Source organism: Terrapene carolina, unplaced genomic scaffold (assembly GCF_002925995.2).
Source record: "Terrapene carolina triunguis isolate 2854851 unplaced genomic scaffold, T_m_triunguis-2.0 Scaffold66, whole genome shotgun sequence".
Lineage (NCBI taxonomy): Eukaryota > Metazoa > Chordata > Testudines > Emydidae > Terrapene > Terrapene triunguis.
Window position 1 is genome coordinate 44839447 of NW_020664417.1, and position 17218 is coordinate 44856664.

The window sequence follows — 17218 nt, forward strand, 5'->3', positions numbered from 1 at the left end:
GTATTTTTGATTTTTTTACATTGTTCTCATCATGGATTCCTCTGACAACCAACTCCACTTTCCAGATGAAGTGAGATAGCACTTCACCTCATGACAGCTAATTCAGCTCTTCATATTAAGAGCAGAAGTGAAGGTTTTTCTGAATGATCAATCTCCCTTTATGGATTCCATCAATAATTCAATGTGTGTGTCATTGCTTAGCCTGCCTTGTTGAACAAGCTGAGCTCTCTTTGCCAGGGCTGGAGCTGGAATGTTCTGTCCATGCATGATTCATCAGAAAACTTTGAATTTGGTCTTCCTGAGCACAAACAGGAAACTTGTAGTAAGTTTCCTCTTGGCTCAGATTTTGTGGAGGGAACTGAGGAGCCAGCCAGGAATTATCAGGAAGCATCTGATCATTGAGAGTGAGTGTCTCAAGGAACTGCAGGCCCAGCTGTAGTACTATTTTCCCCAACAACTCCTATGTGTAAGAAGTGGATCAGATGACCCCGCATTCAAGAGGTTACTGACTCATCAGCACTGACTGGATCATTGTAAGACAAATTGACAGGTATCTCTCACGAAAAAATTCTGTAACTGACTTTCTCTAGTCACCTAGCTTTACTTGCAGGTGCCTTGAAAGTTCTGTTCTCATTTTCCTCCTTGTATCGTGAGGAGACAGTTTTCTCTTCAATGCTTGCAATAAAAATTAGATATTGACCATCAATTAAAAATGAATTAAGTCTGTTATTTCCTCTATCCAACCTTATATGGAACAGCTTTTGTCTATAAGAAAGACTCATCCAACATATTAAATGGTTAGTTTGCATCTCCTTTACAAAATTTGCTTTTCAGACATCATTCTTAACAGGTATTGTCATAATTACAAAATTTCACCTGCTCACAGTTTGGATTCTTGTTAGACACCCTCACAAAAACACTCTTAATCTGGAAAGGAGTCATCAGCTCTGAAAACTTGGGAAACTATTCTTTAGCTTTGGTATCTAAGATCTCACACATTACAACATGGACTGGTCCCATGGAAAAAAAACCCAGGCCATACCAAACCAGCATACTTTCAGCATCCCAAAATCCTAGGCAAGTACACCTCTAGTCCAGGTGGAAGAAACAAGTCTTATGCCACCTTTGAAATGAGTAGCAGAGAACGCCAGGCTCCCTGCCAATCACGTTCTCAGAAAACCAGGTCTAGGGTGAAATCTTAGCCCCATCAAATTCTATGGGAAAACTTCCATTGACTCCATGGGATGAGGATTTCACTCCTGATGTCTAAGGAAGTGTGAATGACATTGTTCAGTCATCTACTGCACTAGATGTTTCTGATTATTATTAAACATATTAGGATACCTTCATTCTGACATTACATGAGGATCCCATCCTCCAAAAAATTGTGATGTCATTACTCCCGCCATATAAACATACATGAATGCCAAATAACTGCATTCAATCAGGAAAGGAAATTCTCAGGATGAAGAGAAATACCTTTCAAAAGGCTTGTTAAAAAAAAAGCATGTTATCTGCTCCAAAAATGTATAGCTGCTCCTCAATAATCTGTGTTAATCCACATCCAACATCTATGCCAATTGCATTTAACTGGCATCAGTCTAATTATCCTTATTCTCATAAGGTGAAAAAGCTGTATTAACTGCAACTACAACTGATAAATTGTACAGACATAATATTCCAGTTATGTTGCTAGTAAAACAGACTTGACTCTGCTTGAATGTTAATATCAAATTATTACAAAAATATAGAGAGAGCATAAATATGCATAAGGATTTTGCAGGAAATACAAATCAGGAGTCTATTGTTTATCAAGTTCTGTGTATGTACTGCCAGCCCATTGTTTCAGGAACTTTGTACAAGGTCATTTTTCTTTACATGCTCTCTTTACTGCCAGAGCTGTGATCATTTATTGTGTTTTTTAATTACAGACATAGGCCCTGAACCTGTGAGGTACAGTGCGAGTGCAATAGGAGCTGAGAGAACAAAGTATCTTAAAGGGCTGGGCCTGTGATAACTTGGGGGCAAAATTCACCTTTGTGCAGGAGGCTAAGCATAATAGATTAGCCCCACTGTGTGCATAAATGGGAACAAGGTGGCATTAGGCCATGTGCTGGCCCTTTACAGAGAGGTAACTTTCACACTGATGTATTTACAGAGAGCAATCATATGTCCCCTCAGCCTTCATTTTGTTAGGCTAAACAAGCCAAGCTCCTTAAGTCTCCTCTCATAAAACAGGTTCTCCATTTCTTTGATCATCCTAGTAAGCCCTTGTCTGCACCTGTTCCAGTTTGAATTTATCTTTCTTAAACAAGGGAGACCAGAATCGCACACAGTATTCCACGAGATCTCATCAGTGACTTGTATAATGGTAATAATACTTCCACCTATAATGCTTCCTATCTCTACTGCATCCTAGGACTGTACTAGCCTCTTTCATGGCCACATCATATTGGTGGCTCAGTTATCCTATGATTGACCAATACACCCAAGTCTTTCTCCTCTGATGCTTCCAGCTGGCAAATCCTCAGTTTATAGCAAAGACTCTTGTTGTTGGTTCCTGAATGCATGACCTTGCACTATTAAATTTCATCCCATTTCTGTTAATCCAGTTTTCAAGGTCATCCAAATCTTCTTGTATGACATCCTTGCCTTCTCCTGTATCGTCAATACCTCCCAACTTTGCCATCTGCAAATTTTATTAGCACACTCCAACTTTTTGTCCCAAAGTCATTCATGAAAATGTTAAATAAGATTGGGCACAAGACTGATCCTTGAGAAACTCCACTAATAACCTCCCTCCAGCTGGATAGTTCATCTTTCAATGTGACCCACTGTAGTCTCCCCTTTAACCAGTTCCTTACCTACCTTTCAATTCTCATATTAATCCCCATCTTCTCCAATATAACTAACAATTTCCCATGTGGAACTCATCTAATGCTTTACCGAAATCGAGGTAGATTAGACCTAAACAATTTTTCAGACAAAAAATGCAGTATCTTTTTAAAGAAACAAATCAGGTTGGTCTGGCACGATCTACCTTTTGTAAAAACATGGATTTTATCCCAATTACTGTTTACCGTTATATCTTTAATTTCTCTCCCTTTCAAGATTTGTTTTAAGGGTTTGCATTCAACTGAGGTCAAGCTAACAGGCCTATAGATTCCTAGATCAATTTTTGTTCCTCACTTAAAAATAGGTACTATATTTGCAGTTCTCCAGTCATAAGGTACGCATCTGGTTTTCAGCGAGGCCCTGAGTTTTCACTCAATTTCCTACCTTGGTTTGATTGAAGCACAAGGAGGTCAAGCAACTTCCTCAAGATGAAACGAATCACTGGCTTAGCACAGGCTAAAAGAACTCAGGATCCTCATAAGTCCCAGTCATTGACCTCTAAGACTCTTTCACACCACACTGTCTCTTTCACTTGCAACTCAAACTATTCAGTGATACTTACATCCGGGCATGTTTTCTAAAATTTTCCAGCTAGACATTGGACTCTTCGGAAGCCACATCAGGTGTCTCCACTGTTTATATGGTTTTCTTCATAATCAGAGAGGCAACACCCCTAAATGAATTATTATAGCAGTAGGGAGCTCACTAATTTTCTCAGCAGGGAAAATAATGGTAAACAGGATTTTGTGGCCGATAACTTCTGGGAGGAGCTCACTTTTATGGGTTTGACAAAGGGAGTGTCCATCAATTACATGTCATGAGAGATCTCTTATGGTAAGGTTAGTGATTTGTTAATGTTATCCGTCTTGACTTTTGAAAAAGTTTAATTGGACCAAATCTCTGTGTTAATCCACAAAAAGTTAAAATAGGATGATCTATGCCAAAATAAAATATCAACAAATCAAAAAAAAAACCAGATGCTTTGTGACATCTGAAATAAAAGTGATTTCATTAGTGCCTTTAATGGAAATGCTAAGCATCAAACTATTCTTTTTTGCAGAGAGTTTTTTTCCCCCGTTTTGATATGAAGTTTGAAAGCTTCAAGACAGCACTAGAGGCTGAATGGAAAATTTATGTCATGAAAATAATGATCAGAGTCAACGTTGTTCTAACTAGAAATACTAAGCACAGCAAGTCAATAAAACACTGGACTGATCACTCAGAAAATAGGCATAAATAAAATCATATTAAGAAATATCAGATTGTTGGAATGGAGAATATGTAATTTCATCTGTAATAGGTCACAATATAATTGTCAAGGGACAAATGCTTCAGGATGCTATTACACAGCAGTATTATTGTAATCATCATAATACTGTATTTGGCCTTTTATATTATTTATTAGACACAGACAATGGACTCTGGTCCCATTCCCTGAGGAGCTTACAATCTAAGACACACATAGGAAAGGGAATAGTTTATTGGTTTAGTTTTATTAATATTAAATTAATTATTTTCTTTCCCCTTCCCATAACTGGATCTACTCATCTGTCCATAGAATGTAAGCTTTTCAGAGCAGGGACAATAATTCCAGAGTGATTGCAAAGCACCTAGCACATAGTGGGAAGTATTTAAATACACAATAATAATGATGGTTCTTTTTGGAGATGATGAGACCAAGAATGCCTCCTCTTCTTCTGCAGCATTATTCCTAAGCCACAGACAGTCCTCAAGTGAGATACCTGCTCCTCTTGTGTCAGATTTCCCCTCTTCCTGGCAAGTCCTCCTGGAAGTGCTAGGGAAGGAAGAGCTTCTAGGAAGAGCTGAAGTCCCCTGACTTTAACCCAGGGGTCAGCAACCTTTCAGACAAGTGCCGAGTCTTCATTTAGTCACTCTAATTAAGGTTTCGCGTGCCAGTAATAAATTTTAAAGTTTTTAGAAGGTCTCTTTCTATAAGTCTATAATATATAACTAAACTATTGTTGTATGTAAAATAAAAAAGGTTTTAAAAATGTTTAAGAAACTTCATTTAAAATTAAATTAAAATGCAGAGCCCCCCGGACTGGTGGCCAGGACCCAGGCAGTGTGAGTGCCACTGAAAATCAGCTCACGTGCCACCTTCGGCACTCGTGCCATAGGTTGCCTACCCCTGCTTTAACCTCTAAAATAAGTTTATAAAGTACTGATGTGCTCCAACTGCCATTATAGTTACTGTGCAATCCTTGGCCCTTTGAGACAGTGACTTAGGATATCAGTGCTGAAGTCATTTTTGTTAACATATAAACATATTAAATATTTACGGTAGTAATTTATCACATATTACTTTGACGGTTAACAAGTGAAAATGGCTTTTGTTTGCCATTTGAGTTCCCCACTGTACCATTAACTGTAGTACAATCTTTATTGGTTTGAAACATTTGTGTAAAGTATATAGTGCTTTTCTTGGCTACGGGAAGAAAAGCTGATGTTCAGAGCATATGAGGCGGCACGGGACTGTAGCTGCATTGCTAGTTAATCACTTTCTGCCCATGCTTCACAGCCAGAATTAACTTCTGGGCTGTAGGGAGATAGCACAGAGTAAAGTCCTATGTCCAAGCAGTAGATGTTAGGGTGGTAAAGGAGGTGGATAATCAGCGTAGTGGATATTGTCTCAATTACACTGCTCTACAGCCAAAATGCTTCTGAAATAAATGTAGTCAAACTTTACTAATTCTGGGTCACTGAGAACGAAAATGATGCTTAAAATTGTTGATTGGCTCTAGTTTTCAAGATATGCTATTGGGTCAGTATATACGACCCTTGACTTGGGAATGGTGGAGGATAAGTGAGTTATAAAGGGAAGGGATCTCAATTTAAACCAGAAATGACTAAAATACATCTTTGACTGGATCTATGAATAAATCTAGGACTGGGTTTGGACAGTACTTGCTTTTTAGGCAAAACAATGAATGATGCAATCTGAAGCTGGTATTGCGTCATACATGATATGAATTGCATCATGTTATTCCTAGAAGTCATGGATGATGCAATCATAACGAAGCTTGCATCACTCTGCTGAACAAATTGCCCTATATCAGCTCTAGAAATCATACAGTGTCGTGCGCTCTTATTTGTCAGTGTTTGATTTTGCAAAGGGACACATTTCTGTTTAGCCAAAGTGAGCAGAGATGCCTCGTACTTGTGTGAACAGTGCAGATAACTTCTGCTATGTTTGTGGTGAAGTGACTTTTGCATCACAAAAGCGCAGTATAACCACTATGGTTAAGAAAGCCTATCACCTTTATTTTGGCTGCAAAATTGGAGCTCAGGACAAGAGGTGGGCCCCACACATATGCTGCAACACTTGTGCAACAAATCTTTGCCAGTGGTTGAACAGGAAAAGGAAATCTATGCCTTTTGCAGTGCCAATGATTTGGAGAGAGCCAACAGATCATACCAGCAATTGTTACTTCTGCATGGTGCCTCCAGTTGGGAAAGGTGTGTCAAAGAAGAAAAAGTGGACTGTGCATTATCCAAACATTCCATCAGCTATACGCCCAGTACCCCACGGAGAAGGACTGCCGGTTCCTGATGCACCAGAATCATTCTCACTTGAGTCAGACGAGGAAGAGGAAGAGGATGAAACTTCTGGTCCTGAACCATCAATGTCACAGGACCCACATTTTCTCCCATCCTCCTCCTCTGAACCACACCTCATAACACAAGGTGAACTGAATGACCTTGTCAGGGATTTGGAACTACCTAAGAGTAAGGTAGAGCTGTTGGGCTCCAGACTACAGCAGTGGAATCTCCTGGCAGGTGATGTTAGGGTTTCCATGTTCCGTGACCGTCAAAAGGATCTTGTCCCATTCTTCTTCATGGAAGGTGATCTTGTAGCCTGCAACAACATCGATGGTGTGATGGCAGCCCTCAACATCGTTCACGATCCAGATGAGTGGAGACTGTTCATTGATTCATCGAAGACGAGTCTTAAAGCTGTTTTACTGCATAATGGCAATGTTTTGCCATCAATTCCAGTTGGTCATGCAGTCCATATGAAGGAAACCTATGACAACATGAAACAACTTTTGAGGTGCATAAACTATGACCAACATCAGTGGCAGCTTTGTGGCGATTTGAAGGTTGTTGCTCTCTTGCTTGGTCTGCAGACTGGATACACAAAGTACTGCTGTTTTCTCTGCAAATGGGATAGTCGTGCAAGAGATTCCCACTACATCAAGAAAGATTGGCCACTCCGACAGTCATTGGAGCCTGGGAGGAAAAGTGTTCAGCATCCACCACTTGTTGAATCAAGGAAGATTTTGTTACCACCCTTACACATTAAGCTGGGTCTGATGAAGAACTTTGTCAAGGCCATTGACAAAACACAAGCAGCTTTCAAGTACCTCCATGGAAAATTTCCAAGGTTAAGTGAAGCTAAGATAAAGGAAGGTGTCTTTGTTGGTCCTCAGATTCGTGAACTTCTTCGAGATGATGCATTTGACCATGCACTGCGTGGCAAGGAAAAGACGGCATGGAAAGCCTTCCAGTTAGTGGCAATAAATTTTCTCGGAAACAACAAGGCAGACAACTACAGGTTGTTGGTGGAAAACCTCCTCAAGGCATACAAAAGCCTTGGTTGCAACATGTCACTAAAGATACATTTTTTGCACTCTCATCTAGATTTTTTTTTTCCACCGAACTGCGGAGCAGTGAGCGACAAGCACGGCGAGCGATTTCACCAGGACATTGCAACAATGGAGAAACGCTATCAGGGCAAATGGAGCCCATCAATGCTTGCAGACTATTGCTGGACAGTGACAAGAGATGCTCCATTTAATGAATACAAGAGACAAGCCAAGAAGTGCCGAGTAGACACTGAATAGGACTAAACTATGTACAGAATAGTTTTTTGCCTTTTGTTTCATAATAAATTTTATTTATATAACCCTTTTGCTGATTTTTAAAGTGTTACATAAACAGGACAGGTGAAATATTATCATGTAAAGCAACCATAAACACATGAAAAGACCTAGGTTTACAATTTATGATTAAAACTCTACTATCTACACAATATACATAGACATAAAATGTAAAAACTTAAATATCTTAGGGCTGGTCTTCACTTACCGGGTAGTTCAACGGCTGGCAATCGAAGTTCCGGGTTCGATTTATCGCGTCTGGTCTGGACGTGATAAAATCGAACCAGGAAGTGCTTGCCGTCGACTGCGGTACTCCAGCTCAACGAGAGGAGTACCGCGGAGTCGACGGGGAGCCCGCCTGCCGTGTGTGGACCGCGTCTGAACCGCGGTAAGTTCGAAGTAAGGTATGTCGAATTCAGCTACGTTATTCACGTAGCTGAATTTGCGTACCTTACTTCGACTTGGGGGGTAAGTGTAGACCAAGCCTTAGAAACAGTAGCCAATCAGTTGTTTTAATTGTCATATTTGAATTCAGCACATCAAAATACATAATAAATAGCACATTTTATCTCTGAAGCAGACGACTTCTCAAAAATTGTAGACCAGTGTTATTTTGACATCAATTTCCTAATCCTCCTCTTTTGGCACACTGTACCTCTTTCATTGTCTTTTGATGCTAACCCACTTAGTGACATTCATTATTTAAAAAAAATAAAGAAAATTAAAAAACAAAAAGCACCACTGTGTATTTCCACCATTCAGTTCCCTGTATGGGTAATCTCCTCTACCAGTGACCATGAAGAGAAGAATCTATGGATACCATTTTCAAAAATGACTAGGGCTTCTGGGCACCTTGATTTTTGGGTGCCCAACTTGAGTCATTCTTGAAGAGGGCCAATTTTCAAAAATGCTGTACACCCAATCTCTGGAAATGAGGCCCCTTTAAGATATCCCAAACTGGACACCCAAAAATGGAAGCACCCAAATTACTAGTTCTTTTAAAAATCTCGGCTTATGCTAAGTCATTGTAATGTAACAAAATAGATTCAGCTTTTCCCTCTTCTTTCTGCTCCAGATTCTTGGGACCTGAAGGATGCGCCTGAAGTGGGACCTCACGGTGCTCCTTTACCAAATCATCACTTTACCCTTTCTTGTTTAAAAGTTGTAAAATATGTCTAATTCATTTTTTACGAGATGTATCACCAAGTACTGGTCTGCGAAAGACAGAAATACAAACACAATTTTACTTTCTGTTATACCTTTCATACAAACTATCTCAAATGCTTTACAGCTACAAACAAACTGAATTGCAGACACAGCAATTATGAAGGACCAAATTGAGAAAATGCACAGCATGGGATGCATCCACCTTAGCAGGTGTACAGCCCAAACATTGGATGAACCCTGAGAAGCTCTGCAGGAAGAGCCAGAAGAGAAGAATCAGCTCTACTCCCCAACCTGTAGGAAGGCTGCAAAAGCCTCTGCAGCCATTATCTGCCAATTTGTGGGGAGCTAGGTGAAGACAGGATGATCCACACAACAGGGGGTTCTCTGATGCTGCCCTCCTCAATGTGAGGATGTACAGGCAGCCTCCATGAAGCAGAGCATTGTGTGGTGCAAAGAGTGCGCACCTCAGAATCTGGCCCCTCCATTGTACAGCAGAACCCACATGATACCACTGGCGGGAAGCCCCTGCAGGGACAGAATTTGGCCTTATGTTGTTTTCAGCAGAGATTTAAATTGAGATGATGAGTCAATGACTGAAGTAGAAAGGCAAAGGAAGGGTACTTCAGAAGCTGCAAAAAAGAGAGCATTCTCTGTTATCTGCTTACAGCAATGAGATTGCACGAAACAGAGAAGAGGCCACTGCCAGGATTCTCAAATGATGAGACAGTGGAACCCTTTGAGGCTTGGGATGATGGGGAATAGTCAGGCAGCAGCATTCTGCACATATTGCAGCCTGGAGAGCTGACACTCAGGAATAGAGTTATGATGAAGGCTAGAGGAGAGCAGGGCATGGATAGGGATTTTAATATCATGCACAGGCAGTATTGCAAGTGTGATGACAGGCAGATGTAAAAAAATGTGAGAGATGTGGGAGAACCACAGGAGAGTTTAGAGTCAAAGATGATGTTAAGGTCATAATTTAGGAGAGACATTGCCCTGGGTATGTCTATAGATTAAAATTTCAAAATCACAATCAGGTAATTTCCTCTCTTTTTGAGAGACAAACAAATGGAAAGGAGGGATTTCCTTTCCTAGAAACAATGTTTACTTTCTCAGAACTGCCACATCCTCTACACCAAAGTGTCCCACCCATCAACAAAAAGAAAATCTGAACATGTGTTTTTGCTCCAAGTCTTTTTAATCTTTCATGAACCTACTCATGCCCAAAACAGAACTAAACACTTCCAATCCTCAGACAAATATCACTGCAAGGAACAAAGGACTAGTGCATGTGGGCACTTGAGAAAGCAGAATGGCCAAATCAGTAAACTATTTTTTTTATCCACTACTACCAATACCCTCAAATCCAGGTTTCAAGAGCAAAGTAGTGAACAACAATCAAAAATTAAGAGTGGAACAACTAAGTATAATTATTCACATTTAATCTAACCTAATGGACAACTAAATGTCCTTACATTTCTCCCACCCTGCATTACAACATTAAGGAGAATATAGAGTTAAAGCAAATGCTGTGATTGTAAATTGCTGCATATAAAACACTGAAGAATGAAATTTGTATTCAAGTACAGACAGACAATTTGTCTGGTGGAGGAATTAGCATTGTATATATATAGTGCCCAAAGTGTGTTGGACCTCATACAACATACAGAAAGCAAGGTCTCTGCCCCCAAAACTTGCAATCTAAGATGAGACAAACACATTCATGTGGCAACTAGAACAATTCCTTATATAGAACATGAAGATTAAAATATTTTAATGTTATTTTTAGCTTTTTTTAAATGGAATATTTCAGGTCTAAATGGAGAGTTTAACATCATGTGACCAACCAGCTGTCCATGGACCACCAACAGGTCATCCATGGACCACAGTTTCAGAACCGTTCATGTACAGTAACAGGGAGGTGGTAACAGTAATTTTACTTAGCACTAACACAGCTTCAGATTCCTTAAAAGCAAAACCAGCCAAAGACCAGAAGAATGAGCCAGAGATGCCAAGCTCAGATCTGAAACTGAATTTTTCCCAGAGTTCAGAATATTTAAATCCCGGTTCTATTGTCTGTAGTTTGATGATAGAGACACTACTCAGATGTAATGCATATAAAGGAGACTTTTTAAAATCAATGATGGCAGATCTGACAATCTCTAATAAGAAAAATTAAATAATAGATGTGAAATCTCCTCTTTCCATGACATAATGTAAAACTGAAGTATTAATTCTACAGTTACCAAAGAGCAATGGTGAAATAGAGTCGTCATCTTTACACCTATTTATGAAACTAATGTATGTTACTTTATGTTTAGATGGAGAGAACCTTTCTTGTTTTCAGAGGTCATTTAGAAAGTTTAGATTTTTTTTTAAATATAGAAAGAAGACAATGATTCGTATGTTACATGAGCATACCGCACCCAAACTGTATTGCCCTAATCTACAAAAATGACTAATATTTGTGAGTGCCCAACTTAAATGACCACAAATTGTTCTGAATCTCAAAGTGGATGCTCAGCAAGTTCTGAAAAAATCAGGTCCTTTTAAAGTGTCTTGGCCTGAAAAATTGATTGAGGCACCCATAATCATTAGTAACTTTTGAAATGTTAGACCATTATCTGTAATTTCTGTATTTAATATATTATTGCAAATAATCTGTGCAAACCTACCCAGATTTGCCCTCCCGATGTACACACAAAACTCTCACAGAAATCAATGGGAGTTAAACACAGTATCTGAATGCAAAATATGGCTCTATTAATTTAAATGGTAGCAACAGTGATACAAGTAATTAGAATTTGTCCATTTTATATTTCATTGATCCCTCCCCTAAACCACCACCAAAACATACAAAGGTCCTGCATGCTAGTAGCTTCTGAATGTAAAAGCCCCCATAAGACTGGAAATGTATGAAAGGACTAAACATTAAACACTGTGTGGGATTTTAAAAGTGCTCAGCATTATTTTAACTCTGCTTCTATTGAAGTAAAAGGGAATTTTACCATTGCCTTCAGTAAGAACACAGGCCACTGATGTGTACTTCTGAAAAATCAGTCCCACCTTTTAAATCCTTGTTAGATTTACCAACTTAATGCTGCTGAATTTATCTGTATGAATTTGGTGCCAAGGAATTTCCCTTGCTTGGAAAATTACTCCTCTAATTTAGTGAAGTGATCAGAGAGTCCTTTTTTATTATTCTAGATCTGACATAGGCAACATTATGACATGGATCACTAGAAACCGGTGTAGAAAAGTACACATTTGATATGCTTGAACAACAACCTGAACAGAAAGCTGTCCCCAAGTGTGCTGGAAAATAAAGGCTAGGAAATTCTGATGAAATCTTATTGCGGTCTTTGTTACCGTACAGTCCAACAGCCGTTTGAAAGGATTATAAATCAGGAAAGTCAATAGCGAAGTTATCCTTTTAAGCTAAGTTCTGGCTCTTACAAGGTGCCTTTTATAACTTTAATAAAAGAACCACCTAGTTTTATCTGCAAGAGAATGCTGCAGACAACACAGCAGAAGAGATGCTAGTACAGCTCTATGTTGTTTCTCAAGCCATCTTCAATCTTCAGACTCGGTTTAATATTTGAATATGAAGAATGTATGTTGACAAATGTGCATATGCCATACTCCAAGTATGGAGTTAAACATTTGTTCCCCCATATATGATATACAGGGCCGACGAGAGGGGGCGGAAGCCGGTACAAATTACCGGGGCCTGGCAGTCCGGAAGGGGGCCCAGGGCCCGGCTTCCCCTCCTTTCGTCGGCCCTGTTTAGCCAGTCCGCCCTTGCTGGGGGGCCCGAACCTGCTCTCGGCGGCCCTGATGATATATGGGTATCAAGCAGAGTAAAGGATGAGCTGACAAAGTGCTACAAACAACATCCTTTCCATCCTAATCAGTCTCAAAATGCTTCCCTATACAGACAAAGCCCCACATGTAGCAACATTTTATTTAATTCTTTTAAGAAACAGCAAAACACGACAGATGACAGAACCATCTGAGTGTGACTAACAATACAACAAATGCTGTATATGCATAAATGCCACAGATAGAACTAAGAATAGAGGAATATGCAGGGAAAATTTGAAGTGTACAGATATAGCAGAACAGTCCATCATAATAAAACTAAGCACTTTGGTTTTCTGTTTGTTTTGAGAAATTGTGTTCATAATTTGAGAAAGAAATGACAAAAATCATTCCCTCCCAAATGATCTGTGGGGTTTTCCATAAATTAGATTACTGCCCTTCAAAACCAAGTGATAATATCTGTGGGCTTTTTTTTTATAATATTCTGCTAGAGCATTGGTTCCCAAATTTTTTGGCATCACACCCCCTTTTTAATTTTTGAGAAACCCTCACGCCCCCCACCTCTCCTTTACCATCATCCAACCCCCCTTTTAACAAATTCAATTCGTAATTTCAAATTAAAAATAAACACAAAAACTTTGTATAAAATTTTTCATTTAAAATTAAAAATAAGCACAAATAGTTTTTCTTGGCACAAAAATTTAATAAAAATGTAATTTAAAATAAGAAATAGCATAAACAAAATGAATTTAATGTGAAGGATGATGCTGCATTTTCTTCACGAGTTAGGAAATCCTAGGTTTGAAAGATGAAAGTGCGCAAAGCAAATAGTTTTCGACATCCAGTCGATTCCTTTGTTTCGTTTTTATTATGACTAAATTTGAAAAGCTTTTTTCACAGAGTACGTCGACGAAAACGGAAGAATAATACATAGCACTTCTCCAACTTTCGGGTAAATTGGGAAATATTTTATCCAAAATTCCTCCAGGCTTAAGTTTTCAAAAATATCTTTCGCACTTGAATCATATTTCATTTTGAGTGTTTGTTCTTGCAATACTTGTGGCAATGAATCGACATCAACGTTGAACGGATTACGTGCTAATTTATGAACGGGGTTGCCAGAAAAGTTGGAAACCTGGAAAACAGCGGATGAATTCATCAGCAAGGAAGTCCAGATGAAACACAATTTTGTTCTTCACATCCTCTTTACAAAGTTCTTGGAAACCTTCATTTTCAGCAAGTGATGAAAATGTTGGAAAAGACGAAAAGTTAGGCATCTGAGCTTGCGTTCGACATTTCCAAAGCTTCATTTTTCCATAAATGCTTTGATGTCATCGTGGTGCGCTATAATGTTTGCAGCATAGTTTGAAGCTGCAAGGAAACAAAGATTGTTCAAAGATTCAAAAATGTCCACAAGGTATGCCAGTGAAAGTTGAAACATTTGGTCCATAAACGCACAATATAATTCTTCTTTTTTCTATTGCTTGAGGAAAATTTCCACTTCATCTTTCAGGTTGAATAATCTCGAAAGCACGTTCCCTTTGGAAAGCCATCGTACCTCTGTGTGAAACAAAAGAATTTTATGATCCGCTCCCAAATCCGCGCAAAGAGCTGCAAAAAGTCTCGTATTTAAAGCACTGTTCTTCACAAGATCGACAACTTTGATGACCTATGCGACTAGTTGAATTTGGCCATCTGGAAGGGTTTTAGCAGCCAGCGCTTGTCTGTGTATGATGCAGTGAGTCGTGGTTATGGCTGGATTTTTTTCTTTCACCAATGTCACAAATCCAGAGCGAGAGCCAAGCATTGCTGGAGCACTGTCTGTGCATACACCAACCAGTCCTATGAAAGTCCATTTTCTTCAAAAAAGTCAGAAACCATTTTCATAACATCAGAAGCCTTTGATGTGGTTGTCAATTCCTTCAAAAAAAGCAGTTCTTCTTTCACAGTTCCATCATTAATGAATCGAACATAGACGAGCAACTGACAGCATTGTGCTACATCAGTAGTATCATCGCACTGAATTGCGAAAAAAGGAGAAGCTTTCACTGCCTCCACAACTTGAAGTTTTAGATCTTTCGCCATGTCATCGATGCGACATTTCACGGAACTGTCAGAAAGCAAAATTTCCAATATTTTTTTCTTGCTTTCAGCACCAAGCACAATATCAGCTGCTTTCAACAAGCAAGTTTTCACAAGAGTTTCTCCTATTATGTGTGCTTTCTTGGCTTTAGCAATGAGCAATGACAGTTCATAAAATGCTTCTTTGACTTTGGCCGACGCTTGATGAAAAGCTCCAGTAGTGTCCAGCTTCATGCGTTTTAAATTTTGAAGTTAACAGCAAAAACCTCTTTTGGTTTGTCTTTCAAAGTGCTGTGGTTCTTTGTCAAGTGTTGCTCAAGACGACTAGGTCTCAGGGCAACATTGCTGAGAACTGTGTGGCATACTACACATTGAGGATGATCGATCCCGTTTTTTTCCATGACAGTGAAACCATACTTAATGTAGTCTTCATCGTACTTCCTTTTCTAAATTGCGGCCATAATATACTAATAAAAAAAAATCTATAAAAATAATTTTCCTGATTCGTGAATAATAATGGACACAAGTTAATTTGAGTTATCGCGAACATTTATTTACTACTACTATTACGTACGGACGCGTCCTGCCCTATATATACACCCTACCACCAATCTGGCAAGTAGCCGGTCTTGCGCAGTGAGTGGTGGAGGTAACCACTCTCACAATAGAACAGTCTCGAACACTCTTGCAAGCGAGCTAGGAAGTTTTAAAAAGTTCCATCGCTTTCGACATTGTTCTTCGGCCTCCCAACCGAGCGAAATGGCACTCCTACACGTCGTGGTATGAAATTTGAAAACATAGCAGTTATATACTTTTATTTATAGTTGTATTTTTATTATTGTACTTTATGTTATACCTTTATTCTTGTCTACTTATATTGATAATAAAAAACGAGAAGATTGTTAATACTTTATTGTAGTTAAATATAGGCCTGTAATTGGACAATTTTATGAATAATTATGTATAAAGAATACGTATAATTTATTGTCCGTTGGTCTATTAAATAAATAAATAAATAAATACATTTTACGCTGATAAAAAAATTTTTATTATGAAAATTTCACAGCCTCGCGCCCCCCTTGGAGTTTATTCATGCCCCCGAGGGGGGTGTACCCCTCAGTTTGGGAACTGATGTGCTAGAGTATGGCAGTCTTGCCATACACTGCTTAGACTGTGCCACTTCCTCAGTGGCTGGCAGGGGAAACCGGGCCAACCGTCTACTCTGGGTTCCAACTCAGGGACCCTCTAATCAGCAGACAAGGTCTGCACTGTCTTAAATATTGCTGCCATTTCCCTGAGCCTTTTCTGACACTGTATCCACTTAGGTTTCCTTCCTTGCCTCTCTAATATCCATACAGGCTTCCTCACAGCCCCTTTCTGCTGCTAGCTTCCCAGCTTTACCCTAACCCCACCTGTTCCTTCTTGGATGGGCTCCTCCATCATTCAGGAGATTACTTAGGCCACCTGATTCCCCTCAGCTCTGGCCTATCTGGTTAATTGGTCCCTTCTTAGGCTCATTAACCACTCCTAGGCTAGTGTAGGGTGAACACCCTACCACAGTAGAGAAGAACAGAACACTCAAATTCCATCATGTCGATTGGCATACAAATAGGCATATCATCAAAAAGGCATAAAAAACACGTGAATTTTTCAAGCAGGAACTGGCTCGTTTTCCTTTCATTACTCTTGAGTGCAGATTTTTGCTCTTTTTCTTAAAATAGCATGCTGTGATCTCTTCTTCCACATTTCCAATGTCTGACCTTTCCTTTTGGTTCCTAACCACAAAGCATATGTCTACACTGGAGCTGAAGGTGTAATTTCCAGCTGAGGAACACATACCTGTGCTAGCACTGATCAAACTATGGTGCTAAAAATAGAAGTGTAGCCTTAGCAGCAATGGCGGTGGGAAAGGCTATGTGCTGGAACAAGTACCTAAAATCCTGGGTGGGTTTGTACTTTGGTGGCTAGTCCTGTCCCCCTGCCCAGACCACCACGGCCACACTTCTATTTTTAACATTTTTAACAATTAGAGCTAGTACTGCTATTCTACTCAGGCTGGAAATTACACTTCCAGCTCTAGTGTACACATCTAACACTCTTGTTCAAGCCCTCCTACTTTGACTACAGTAACAATGTCTTCTCTGGCCTGCCTACATCCACACGGACCCTTGCAATCCGTACAAAAGGCAGCTGCTGAGATATTTCTGTTTGTTGCTTTGACCCTCTCACTCCCTCATCCCTCAATTTTTGAATCCTACCACTGGATTCTTGTTTTCCATCACACTGATTCAAGTTTTTCCTTGCCTCCATGTTTATTTTCTCTTGTGTACTCCCACTCCATCCAGGATGCC

At 39.5% G+C, this 17218-nt stretch overlaps 1 pseudogene; it reads right to left on the reverse strand.

Moving 5' to 3' along the window:
• Window positions 1–15101, reverse strand: part of LOC112120233 — a 34609-nt pseudogene extending 19508 nt beyond the window's left edge.
• Window positions 15102–17218: the final 2117 nt, after the last annotated feature.